This window comes from Diceros bicornis, chromosome 6, assembly GCF_020826845.1.
Source record: "Diceros bicornis minor isolate mBicDic1 chromosome 6, mDicBic1.mat.cur, whole genome shotgun sequence".
In the NCBI taxonomy this organism is placed as follows: Eukaryota; Metazoa; Chordata; class Mammalia; order Perissodactyla; family Rhinocerotidae; genus Diceros; species Diceros bicornis.
The window spans coordinates 62973171-62985618 of record NC_080745.1 but is presented as its reverse complement, the minus strand read 5'-3'; the positions used below and the strand labels follow the sequence as shown (position 1 = coordinate 62985618).

General features: G+C 49.4%; 1 protein-coding gene across 2 annotated transcripts in view; it reads left to right on the top strand.

The window, feature by feature from the left end:
* The window catches only part of SLIT1 (slit guidance ligand 1), a 177349-nt gene that overhangs the window by 29876 nt on the left and 135025 nt on the right, over positions 1-12448 (top strand). The gene's annotated exons all lie outside the window — the stretch shown is intronic.

Sequence of the window (12448 nt, the reverse complement as noted above, 5' to 3'; positions counted from 1 at the left end):
CTATGTATTCTTGTTAGATTTTTGAAGAGCTGCCAGGTTTTTGAATTTTGAGTTGGGAGGGAGGTTTAGTTGTGGTCATTAACCACCTGAAAAACCATTGGTTGGGACCTTCTGCATGCCCAGCAGAGCACTGTGTGAGATGCTGGGGCTGTGGTTCTTCCCTAAGGATGCTTATAGGACAGCACCTAGGTCGAGGTGCAGGTAAGACTGAGGGGGCTGGGAGGGAGACGGCACCCTGGCGTTGCCTGAGTGCCGAGGGGCGTGCCTATGGGCTCCCGGAGTCTGGAGCTTGATCTCATCTCTCTGATTAACCACAGCCACTTCTTTCTGCCTCTGTCATGATTTCCAGACCTCTTGGTAAGCCCAGGGGTCTCCAGCAGCTCCAGAATTTGTCATGGATTCTGTCTTCAAGTTTTTGTCTTTAAGGTGGAACTCTGATTTTTAGTCTGTTGTCCTCCTGGCCTGGAGGCCTCTCCGCGGTGACCCTCAGTGACGATCCCTCCTGCTGGTCTTTGCCATCCTTGGGCTGGATCTGGGCCTTCTCCTTCAGTCCCCTGTAACTGGCCCTTTATTTGGTGCCAGGCACACAGTGGGAGCCTTACTTTCTTGACTGCTGAAGGCACAAGACCTTTCCCTGCAGCTGCATCTGCCCTCACGTCTCTCTAACCTGGAGCCAGCGCTGGCGCACCAGGTCCCTGCTGGAACTGGTCACAGGGAGCTGGTCTTGCCCTGACGTGGCCCCAGCACTCCTGTTTTCTCCGCCCGTCCTATCTTGCAGCCAGCTCTTGCAAGGGTCATAACAGTTCTGCCTCTCTGCACAAATTAATCCTGAACATCTTTTCTCTTTGTCTCCTTCTGTTCTTTTCTTTCCTTCTTAGCCTTTCTTAGCCTTCCTCTTAGCCTTTCAAGCTTGTGCCCCCACTCTCCCAGCGTTATGTGCCTGCTCAAGTTCCCTTCCCCTCAGCCATGTTGATCTGCTGCCCTCCACCACCCAGGGGTCAGAGCATGTGCGCAGTGGACGGTTGCCATCAAGCTCTGGGCGCCCGCTTTGACCTTCCCCCGTTTATTTTACTTTATTAAAATTTATTTATTTATTTTTAAGTTCCAGTTTTATTGAGGTATAATTGACGAATAAAATTTGTGATATTTAAAGTGTACATCGTGTGATCTGAGATATATATATATATATATACACACATTGTGAAAGGACCCCCCCATATGGTTAATTAACACATTCATCACCTCACATGTTTACCTTTTTTTTTTTGGTGAGAACATTTAAGTTCTATTCTCTTAGCAAATTTCAATTATACAATACAGTGTTATCAACTACAGTCACCATGTTATACATTAGATCCTCAGACTTTAGTCGTCGTATAGCTGCAAGTTTGTATGCTTTTACCAACATCTCCTTATTTCCCCAGCCCCCAGTCCCTGGTGACCACTTTTCCACTCTTTTGTTTCTATGAGTTTGAATTTTGTTTTTTTTAGATTTCACATATAAGTGATACCATGCAGTATTTGTCTTTCTCTGTCTGGCTTATTTCACTTAGCATCAGGCCCTCTAGATCCATCTGTGTTGTCACAAATGGCAGAATGTCACAAATTCCTTCTTTCTCATGGCTGAGTAGTACTCCATTGTATATATATGCACCATGTCTTCTTTATCCGTGGACGGACACTTAGGTTGTTTCCATCCCTCATTTATTTTAAAACGTCCAAGACCCTCATGTGAATTTAAATCCACAAACCTCCAGCCTTTTGCTTGAGATCGCCTCTGGCCCTATTCACCTTTTTGGGGGGCTGACATCTTTTGCCGTAGCCTTCCTCCAGCTCTTGGGGCTAAAGGGGAGAGGCAGCTCTACAGGGGCCTCTGTCTCCCTCCAGCACTTGAGTCTACCTTCTGCCAGGGGCATTGGTGCCCGCATGTCCCTGGGCCCCCTCCTGAGATCAGTGGCAGTGTGTGGCCAGCTTGGCTGCTTCCTGGCCTGTGTCTGGGGAACTTGGGTCCCTAGTGAAATGGCAGGTAGCCTGGGGGAGTGGAAAAGCAAGAGTCAGCTGGTCCTGGGTTTTTCAGGGTCTAACTCTGGCTGGTCTAACTTCTTGGAGCCTCTTTTTCTTACTGTCTGCTGTTGGGCCATCGTGAGGCTGAATTGAGACTGTGCACATAAAGCATCCAGGCCCGTAGTTGGCCTGCAGCAGATGTTCGTTGTGTCCCTGACAACGTGGGTGGCTGAACGATCCTCCAGGGAAGCTGGTGCTCCTCTGCACGCTGTCCCATCTGATACCTGTGACCCTGTGAGGCAGGCAGTTTCTCCCGGTTTTACTGCCAATGAGAGTTAAGACGAAAGTCAAGGTTGAAGAGGTGAAGCGACCTCCTTGGGGTCAGTACCAATGCCCCTTTGGACTCCCAGCCCAGTGCTCTTCATGGCTCATAATTTAAGAGGAGTCCTGGAGAAAAGGACTTCTATGCTTTAATGAATATTAAATAACTGGATTCTATAGCCAAAGGCTGGCACAAGGAACTCCATTCAAGGAGTGGAAGAGCCATTGACAAGGACAGGAGTCTGCCTGACGCCTGCTCTTGGCGCCCTATGGGGCAGGCAGCCAGGGTGGGCAGTGGCCTCCAGAAACATTGGCTGCCTTAGGGAGGGGACCAGTCAGCGGTCAACAGAGGGACTTCCAGAGGAAGGGCCTTCTCAATGGAAGGCCTGGTGGCCCTTTGGGGAATATTTCCAGGCTCTAGAGCCAGAACCTTTCTGGAATACTTACTGCCTTTTCTTCCAGCCCTTGGGTCCCTAAGTTGGCAGGAGACGTTTCTTATCCAGGAGCATGTCCGGACCCGAGTGAAGGGAGATTCTTTTCTTTAGCTCTCCTCTTAATATCTCTTAAGCTCACCTGTAACCACAGATGGACAAGCCGGCAGGACTTTGGGGGAGACTCCCGTGTAGCATGCCCCCACTTAGGTCAGCCCAGGACTTGAGTTCATGACTGGGGACAGTGCAACCTGGTGTCCTTCCAATTCAGGCCATCTCGAAAAGGGCACATTGTGGGGAAATGATTAAACAGAACTTTTTATTGATCTGGTTGATTGTCCTTGGTGTCTGGGCTCACTGAGTTTTTCATCTTGGTGATGGTTATAGGGAGGGATACAGGAGCAAGTGCTTAAAGACTTATTTGCTAATGTTCTTTGCCCCACCTCCACCCCAATCCATTGACCTGAGCATCTGTCATTCCAAAACATCTCTGTTAATTCTCCCAGTTGATCTGGCCAAGGAGCACTTGGGCACCCTTGGTTCCAGAAACAGAAACCCCCACAGGCAGGTGACGGTAAGGGTAGGGTGGGGTATTGTAAGGGCACAACCAGCAGACTCCCAGGCTCCTCAGGGTAGGAAGTGAGGCACAGCTAGGACTAAGACTGAGATGTGAAGGGCGTTTCTAGTTCTTTCTGAATGTCTACTTATTGTCCCGCTCCTCCCTGCAAACCAGTGTCCTGGGCTTATGGGCAACATCTCAGTTCCACCCTGACTTTGGCTACCCACAGCACTGACTCCCCTCCTACTTCCTGTGACCTTGGAGCTCAGATCCCCACAATGTCTCCTATCCCAACTCCAGATTTCTGGGGAAAGAATCTGATTGGCCCACTTAGTTCAGGAGATCACCCCTGGGCCAAGGAGCTGTGTTGCGGGCTGGTGGAATCACCTGGTGCAGCCATACTCTGGAGCCCACCCTCCTGCAGGAGCTGGAGGGGGGCCACATGCCCTCAGGAAGCACAGTAAGAGGGGAGGCAGTGCCTGGTTTTTCTGGTCTCTCACCTGTTGACCTTCCCTCTGCTTTGAGGGATCCGTTACTAATCCTTTCCATCTGGAGTGTATCATGGACTTGCATGCAGAGGCCGTTATGCTAAATCAGCGTGAAAACGAGTTTGAGAGAGACCACATGCGCAGGGAAGGTATGGTCACACAGTATGTCAGGTGGTGCATTTCAGTTGATTTTGTCTGTGTGGTTTCCAGGAGTTAAATCCTGTTATAGGTTATTCTTCACTAATATTTCCCCTGGTGTTGGATTAATCTGTCTCTTTCTTTCCACAAGCATGATCTGTGGCCCAGAGAGGTGGTTTGCCTTGGGCCACACAGCAGTTTGGTGATAGGGTTGGAATTACACACCAGGCCTTTAAGGGTCCATGAAGAGCCTGAAAATGGGCTTAAACCTTGACCTACAAATCTCTCGTTGGGGATCTACCCTAAGGAAATAATAAAACATGAGCACAAACATGTTTGTAGCAGCATTATTTATAATATTGAAATACAGACTATTTCTACACTGAAATATCAAATATTGAAAAGAATATAGAATTAACTGAAATGTCCTGCATTGGGGGAGTGGTTAAGTAAATTATGGTATAGCTACTTGATGGAATATTTATATTGTCATCAAAAGCGGCCTTTATGAAAGATGTAAAGTAATGCAGATACATGTTTGTGATTTCAAAAGCCAGGATGCAAAATTGTATTGATAACATGATCACTAATAAATCACTCTAAATAATGCACAGAAAAATGACGGCCAAAAGCCAACAGGGGTTGTCGCAAGTGACCTTTTTCCTTTCTATGTTTCCCAGATGTTCTGTAAGAAGCCTGTATTATTTTTATGGTAGGAAACCCTCCAGTTTTTAAAAGCAATGAAAAGCCTCTGTAGTCTGAGTTGAAGCGAATGCTGGAAACATGATGTTGGCGCACTTCCTTGAACCTTCCTGAGCCTCGTTTGCTCTTCTGTCAGATAAAGATACTAATGTCTACCTCACAGGCTGTTGTGGGGATTAAGGAGAGGTGTAGCCGCTCTCGTGTCAGGTATAAACTTCATGGCACATAGTAGGTGCTCAGGGGACGTTGGGTGAATCCACATGGGAATTGCTTCAGAGGTGTCATCACAGCCCCCAAGTTGACCCTGAACTTGAACATTTGTCCACTGCCAATGTTGGTTCCCCCAACCCCGGTGGTGATTCAGCCTCACCTCTCTTAACTCAGAATCAGCCCCTCCCTTTGCAGGGACCTCCTCCAACAGGCACCCCAGCTGGCTGTGAAGGGAGGCTGGCGTGCTGTCCAGCAGAAGGGCCCCCGCAGGCAGCAGCTGCCGTTTGGCTTGGGACAATCATTGCATAGGCTCAGGAAGCTGACAAAGGGAATCTGCCTGTTGTGCTCTGGGGTACTTTCCTGAGTGCATGGAGAAAGTAGGAGATGCTGCCCCTGGGAATGTTTCTTAGTGCCCTGAAGTTCTGGTGTGTTCTCTGCTTCCTTGGGGATGCCCCTACTGGTGGTGGGCCTGGAGTTCGTGCTCAGCACCCACCCCTATCTCTTTAGAAGAGAGCACCCACCCACTCCTTATCTACAGTTAGAGGGGGTCGGAGCCTCTGCAGAAATGTGCCTGTCCTGTGACATCCTCTCACCACTTCGGTCTCCCAGGACCGTTGTGAAAAGTCTCAGGAACTGCAGTCGATACAGTAATGGTTAGAATGAACGGAAGGTTATTTTGCACCAGGATCATGCTGAACAACCTAAAAAATGACGTGATTCCAACAGAACATCTTTATGAGGTCAGCATTTTCCCCCTTTTACAGATGAAGAATGCAAACTCAGGGGGTTTGTGACATGCCCAAGTGGCTGAGCCAAATTTGAACCCCGGTCTGTCTGATGCTAAAGCTCGTCCTTACATATCATCCATCCACCCCCCTCACCCATTCATCCTCTACCCACCACCCATCCACCTTCTACACCCATCTACCCATCCACCTACCTGTCCCCAACTCCCCATCCACCTATCTATTATCTATCCACCACCCAGCCATACTCCCACTCATCTGCACTCCCACTTACCCATCTACCAACCCACCAGTCAATCCACCCATCCACCCATCTATCTCTGCATCCTTACCTATCCCTCCATCCTTCATCTCTTTCCACCTGTCCTCCCATCTAACACCCTCCGACCTATCCATCTGCCCACCTATCCACTCTTGCACTTATTTACCCACCAACCTCCCCATCCAGTCCCCCACCCATTCACCCTCCACTTACCCATCTAACAACCAACCTATAAACCTACACAAACACCCGTCTATTCCCCGACTCCTCATCCATGCTCCCATCCCCTATCCCCTCCCCACATCTAACTACCCCCTCACTGTCCATCTGCCTACCCATCCACCCGCCCACGCATTTATCCAACAGTGGGCCAGGCAGTTTTAGGTGCTGAGAACACTTGGAGTGACAGCTGTGTAAGACAGGCAGGTGTGGCACTGTCTCCAGGAGGTGAGGGGTTACCATCAGTGCTCTTTGAGAGCAATCTGCCATTCTCTGGTCTACCAGCAGGTTGGAGTGGGAGGGGGCAGATGCTTCACTGATTGGACCCATGTCCCCTGCTGGGGGCAGTTATAACCTAGTGGCAGGTTACCTGGATTTGGGGTCAGCTCCATTACCTGACAGTCAACCACCACAGGATGTGGAGATGTTGTTCCATGGATGCACACAGGGATTAGGCATGTTTGAACCTGACTGCTTCTCTTACAGCAGCAAAAGCCGGTCTTCACCCACGTTCCGGTGGGGAGCATAGTGAGTGTCAGCCCCCCGTGTCTCTGTCCCCCCAGATCTGGGGAGGGGGCTCTCCCGCTGCCTTCAATCTCTCCTCTTGCTGGTTTCATTTCTTTCCTCATCCAGAAGGCACTTCTGATACCTTGTTCCTCTGGGCTTCTTTTTAGCCTTGAAACCAATTTTTTGTCCCAACAAGATCGGCCTCTTGTGTCTCTGTTGGGCCTGGAAGGGGTGTGTGTGTGGGGAGTGATTAAGGGCGGCCCAGGGCATTTATTTCTCCTTATTTATATCCTTGCTATAAGGACCAGGATAACTCATTAACAGGGCCCTGGTGGCCAGAGGCTGGGATGTGATATTCCGCAGGAGCCCTGTTGAAGAGTGCCTGACCCTGCCGACCCCATCTCGAGCTGGGTTTAATTAAACTGTCAGCACTGGTCAGAAGAACAAAGCTCCCCTTCCTGTCCTGGTCCCCAGCCCCCATCAGAGGCAGGAGAGCATTCTCTGCTGAAATGAAGAGCTGTTAAAAATGAATCTGTCTTGCCTCCAAGGGAAATTGCCCGAAGCTGGAAGGTGACCTCGCTATTGTGACACGTCCACTCCAGGCAGCAGATCTGCGGAACTGAACCAACCTTGCCGTCGCAGAGGACCCTGAGCATGGGGAATGGGGCTCCTGCGGCCGCCCCTCTCCTGGATGGGGGGATAGGGGCTCCTTCCTGCCAGAATGGCCTCGAGCCGCTTTAAGATGCCGTCCCTCACTCCCTAGACTAGCCTTTTCCCAGAAAAGAATTTCACGCACGAGCTTTGGGTGGGGGATATTAATTTTCTGTGAGATGTTTTCGGCATTGAGGATAGAAAGCAGTTTCCTTGGTTAGATGGTTTGGGGAAGTGCTGGGTCAAACAGGGTTCTTTGTGGAGGGACTTTTTAGCTCCTTTAATCTGATCATGTACATCATAAAGCCCCCAGGGGACATGTGGGGTGTTGTGTCGTCCAAACTGATTTGCTTGTGAAACTCTTGAAAATTTTGTTTAGGGAATACCTCGATCTTGTGGGTCTGGTGTCAGGTAACTTGCTGAGGTCTCAGACAATCAGGATCAGAGCTGAGACTTGAACCCAAGTCCCCCTGACCCCAAACCCATGCACCTACCTCTAAACCATCAGTACTCAAATTAGTGTGAGTGAGAGTCAGCGAGCGGAGTTTATTAAAATGCAGATTCCCAGGGCACTCTCATCAGAGATCCTGAGTTTGTAGGTGTGGAAGGGCCCAAGAATCTGCATTATCATCAAGCCCCTCTTGATTTGGGTCACACTTTGAGAAGCTTTGCTTCCCAGCATGCGTGATGAGACTTAGGTGGGTTCCCCTCTTCAGGCAGAGCCCCTGTTTGCGTCTGCCGGGTCTGTTTCTGGTGTGAGAGCCACACTAACTGAGACCCTCCCAAGGGCAGATGCTTCACCTCCCGCAGCTGAGCAGAGAACAATTTGGGGATTATGAGCTCGCAATTATGGAGCACTCTGGATTCTCAAAGTGCTTTCCAATCATTACATCTGTGCCTGCTGTCAAGGCTCCAGGGGAAAGGCAAGCGTCCCACTGGGCCCCGGAGCCTCTGCCCGGGAGGGTGGCCAGCCGGAGATTGACATCCGCGTGCCAGGTGGGCTGACACGCCCAGCGTGGATTAATGTCCTCAACACAGCCCCGGCCCCGGCTCTGCCCTCGCTCTCTCAGAACCACACAAATGCCAACAGCCAGGGGAACCCAGGGGCTGGAGGAGGAGCAGTCGCTGGGTCACCACTGGGAGAAAGCCCAGCGAGCACAGAGTGCCCTGCCGGGGACGTTTCACAGGGGCTCACAGGAATGAAAAGCCGCCGGTCCTCTCCCACGCCATTACAAAAATCGGTATGGAACAAACTGAATTTACAAGCATCAAGAAGATTCTGAACAGAGAGGACTGCACGCAGGAGGGGGCTGTTGTGAATAACTTCTAAGAGAGCGAAGATTGTTTTTAAACCATTTCAAAATTATATAAATAATTTTGCTATGATATTGCACATTTGGAAAATAGAGAAAAGCAAACAAAGATAAGAGATAACGGGTTTAGTGTTTTTCAGTGTTAAATAAAGCATTTAAAAATGCTTGAGCTATCATTCAAATATTTTTTTAAAATAAAGTTTAATACCAAAGCAATATGTAATTGTTATAATAGTAATAATAATTACCATTTGTTAAGCACTTATATGCCAAATACATTATGTACATTTTCTCATTTTAATTATTACAGTCCTATGCAATAAGTGCTATTATTATCCCCATTTTACAGTTGGGAGAATTGAGTCACAGAGGGGTTAAATAAATTGGTCACATAGCTAGCTGTTGGCAGATCCAGGCTTTGAATGCAGAGCGTGCTCTTACCCACCATGCTGTACTGCCTTTCGTTATAGAAAATAGAGAAAAAGGAGATTGCTCAGGAGTCTTCTGGGGAAGTGGGTTTCAAGTTAGGTGTTGAAGGATGTGGGAGACACAGGTGGATGGAGAGGATGTGGTTGCCCCATGAGCAGGGGCCCCACAATTCTATAGTATTGTGTGGATCCTGGCCCAGAAGGAGGTGTAGACTGGCTCTGTCTTCTACAACGAGGAATGGGTGATAGGCATAGGGGGCCACAGAGGGTTCTTGAAGAGCAGAGTGACTGAGCAGAGGGTGAAAACTGTCCTTCCTCAACCACCCCCACAAAGACCCTCTTCCCTCTACTCCCTGCCTCTGGCTCTTTGTACCTGAGATGTGAGCAGCAGGAACAGACAGGCCCACATCTCTCCCTTGGCTTGCCTGAAGTGCCGCCTCCCCATCACGGCTTCTCTGTTCCTCCCTCCCCAGGCAGAATTAATTGTTGCCTCCTCAGTGCCCTCTTTTCTTTTCTTTATAACTTTTTTTTTTTTAAACATTTTTTTTCCCCCAAAGCCCCAGTAGATAGTTGTATGTCATAGTTGCACATCCTTTTAGCTGCTGTATGCAGGACACGGCCTCAGCATGGCCTGAGAAGCGGTGCATCGGTGCGCACCTGGGATCCGAACCCGGGATCCCAACCCCGACCGCCAGCATCAGAGCGTGCGCACTTAACCGCTAAGCCACGGGGCCGGCCCATAACTTTTTTTTATTGTGGTAAAATATGCATAACCTAATATTTATTATTTTACCACTTGTAATGGTACAATTCAGAGGCATTAACTCCATTCACAGTGTTGGGTAACCATAAGCACTATATTCGCCCAAAACTTTCTCATCATCAGAAACTCTGTACCTATTAAACTCCAACTCCCCATTTCTCCCTCTCCCCCCAGCCCTGGTAATCATTCTGTCTCTATGAATTTGCCTAAGTGCCTCGAATATGTGGAATCATACAATATTTGCCCTTCTGTGACTGGCTTATTTCACTTAGCATAGTGTTTTCAAGGTCCACCCATATTGTAGTATATATCAAAGCTTCATTCTTTTTTATGATTGAGTAATATTCCATTGTATGGATGCACCGCATTTTGTTTATCCATTCAGCTGTTGATGGATGCTTGGGTTGTTTCCACCTCTCAGTGCCCTCTTAGCAGTTGCTCACACCCCTGTGGGAGCCCCCACAACATCCCTCATAACCCTCTTCCCTGCTACCCCTACCAGACTGGGCAGGGACCCAGGCCTACCTGTCCTGTTTCCCCAGCACGAGTGGGTGTAGCAGGGCCAAGAAGCTGTGTCTTTCTGATGGCAGACATTGTTCTGAAGGCCGCGGGGGGGGGGAAAGTAAACCTTCTGCTCTTCGCACAGGGCTCGCCAGTTCCTCCCTCCCTTCTCTGATTTCTGGGCTCAGGGCTTTGCGGGTCTGTGTTGGGCTCTCAGCTTCATGGAGTTAGTGGACTCAGTACTTGCCAGCTGACCCTTGTTCTACTTGACCTGTGGTTGGCCTTGACTTGTGGCCTAGAAACATGAAGCCAGTTGTTCTAGAGCTCAGTGCTGGTTCATAGGATAAGTAAAGTCTACTGGGGTGGGTTAGATGGAGTCTCTGGAGAAGCGAGCAGGGTTCCCTGGGGTGTGGAGGGTAGTGATAGGGAGTCCCTGCCTCCTGGAAGGCTGGAAGAGCTTGAGCTGGGAGTGAAGGGAGGAGAGAATCAAGGACGAAACATGGACCCCCAGTTGGTGGAGACAGATGTGAGTTGGCAAGAGGCTGGACTCGGGTGATGTGAGGGTGACTTGCACACAGTAGGGTTTGACTGACTCAGTTTTTTGTTAGGATGGGCCAGGACCCGGTATCTCCTAGTCAGACCTTCCCCTTAGGCTGAACGCTGTGGTCCAGGTGGTTCTATTTTCTACTTGAGATTCCCAGCCACGCGTCCATGGGTCTTAAGAAGCTCAAAGAAACAACAGGGTTCCTCAAGCTCTCCGCAGTGTGTGCAGTGAGGCCAAATGTGCTAACTCAACTGTATTTTCTTTGTTTTTTGGCTGGAATCATTTATCAGTTTGGTGGTGCAACTCTGGCTATCTCATACTAATGAGAAGCTCTGACTGGCAGTTTGATTAATTGACTCTTTAATAATAAAAATGTTGGAAGATATATTACTAATAAAGATATTTTAATGGCTCAGATCTTTCTAATGTTAGGTTTAGGGGGTGTGGTGGGGGAGGTATCAAAAGATATCTTTTTGGTGAAATGGCTGGGAACCATTTCCTGGTACGTTTGGCTGTGTTCCTGCATCCCAGCCCTCCAACCCCATGCTGGAGGGCGAGGGGCCCCTGGCTGTTCGCCTCCATGGTCAGTCTGGCTTTGGCCCCAGTGTTAATTTGGGGCCTCTTGGCAGAAGCCAGATCTTTGTCCCAGGCAGCTCTGGGTCTCCTGCTTTTGTGGGGGGCCTTGGAGTGGGGTGGGCGAAGGAGAGGTAAGGAGCTGATGAACCTGTCCCCAAGTCTTTCGCAAATCTCTGGCTCTTTTGCCCATAATTCTGAGGAGACGCAGACCTTTGCTGGGGAGATGCAGGCCTCTATCTGGCCAGTTGTTGGTGCTGACAAGTGGCCTGGTGTGAGCTGACCCTCGTGCGGGTCCTGGGTAGGAAAGCGGACTCTGGCCGGGCCAGGAGGGGTCAGGCTTCTCACGTCCAGAATTGTGCCTGACAGAGCTTGCTGAGGTGGGCGCTAACCTGAAAGGAAGTTCTTATCTTTTAGGGAAAATGGGCAGCATAAAAATAACACTGCTCATCCCTAGCCACTTAACACTTTGCAAAAAGCTTCTTAGAAAAACTCTCTGAGTTTGGTATATGGTATATTTTTTCACATCTTAATGAGGCAACTTGAGATTGGCTAATGTCCGCTGACTCCCCCAACTTGATAAAGAACATGTACCCCATTTCCCCAGGCTGCCTTGTCACAGTTTCATGGCCCCGGAACCATCTTTGCCTTCAAGGATGTTGACTCACTGGATTTTCCTCCTCTGGCCAGGATCCGGTGCTGGGATGTGGGCGCAGTTGTGGTCAGGGTTGTTGTTGCTGACTGTATTAGTTTCCTATTGATGCTGTGACAAATTACCACAAACTTGGTGGCTTACAACCACATAAATGTGTTACCTTACAGTTTGGAGGTTAGAAGTCTGAAATGGGTCTCACGGGGCTTAAATCAAGGTATTGGCAGAGCATGTTTCTTCTGGAGGCTCCAGGGGGGAATCTGTTCCTTCCCTTTCCCAGCTTCTAGAGGCCACCCACGTTCCTCGGCTCGTGGCCGCATCACTCGCCGCAACTTCCACTTCAGCTGCTACGTCTCCTTCTCTGACTGTCTCTCCTGCCTCCTTCTTTCCCTTGTAAGGCCCCTGGTGATTCTATTGGGCTCACCTAAATAACCCA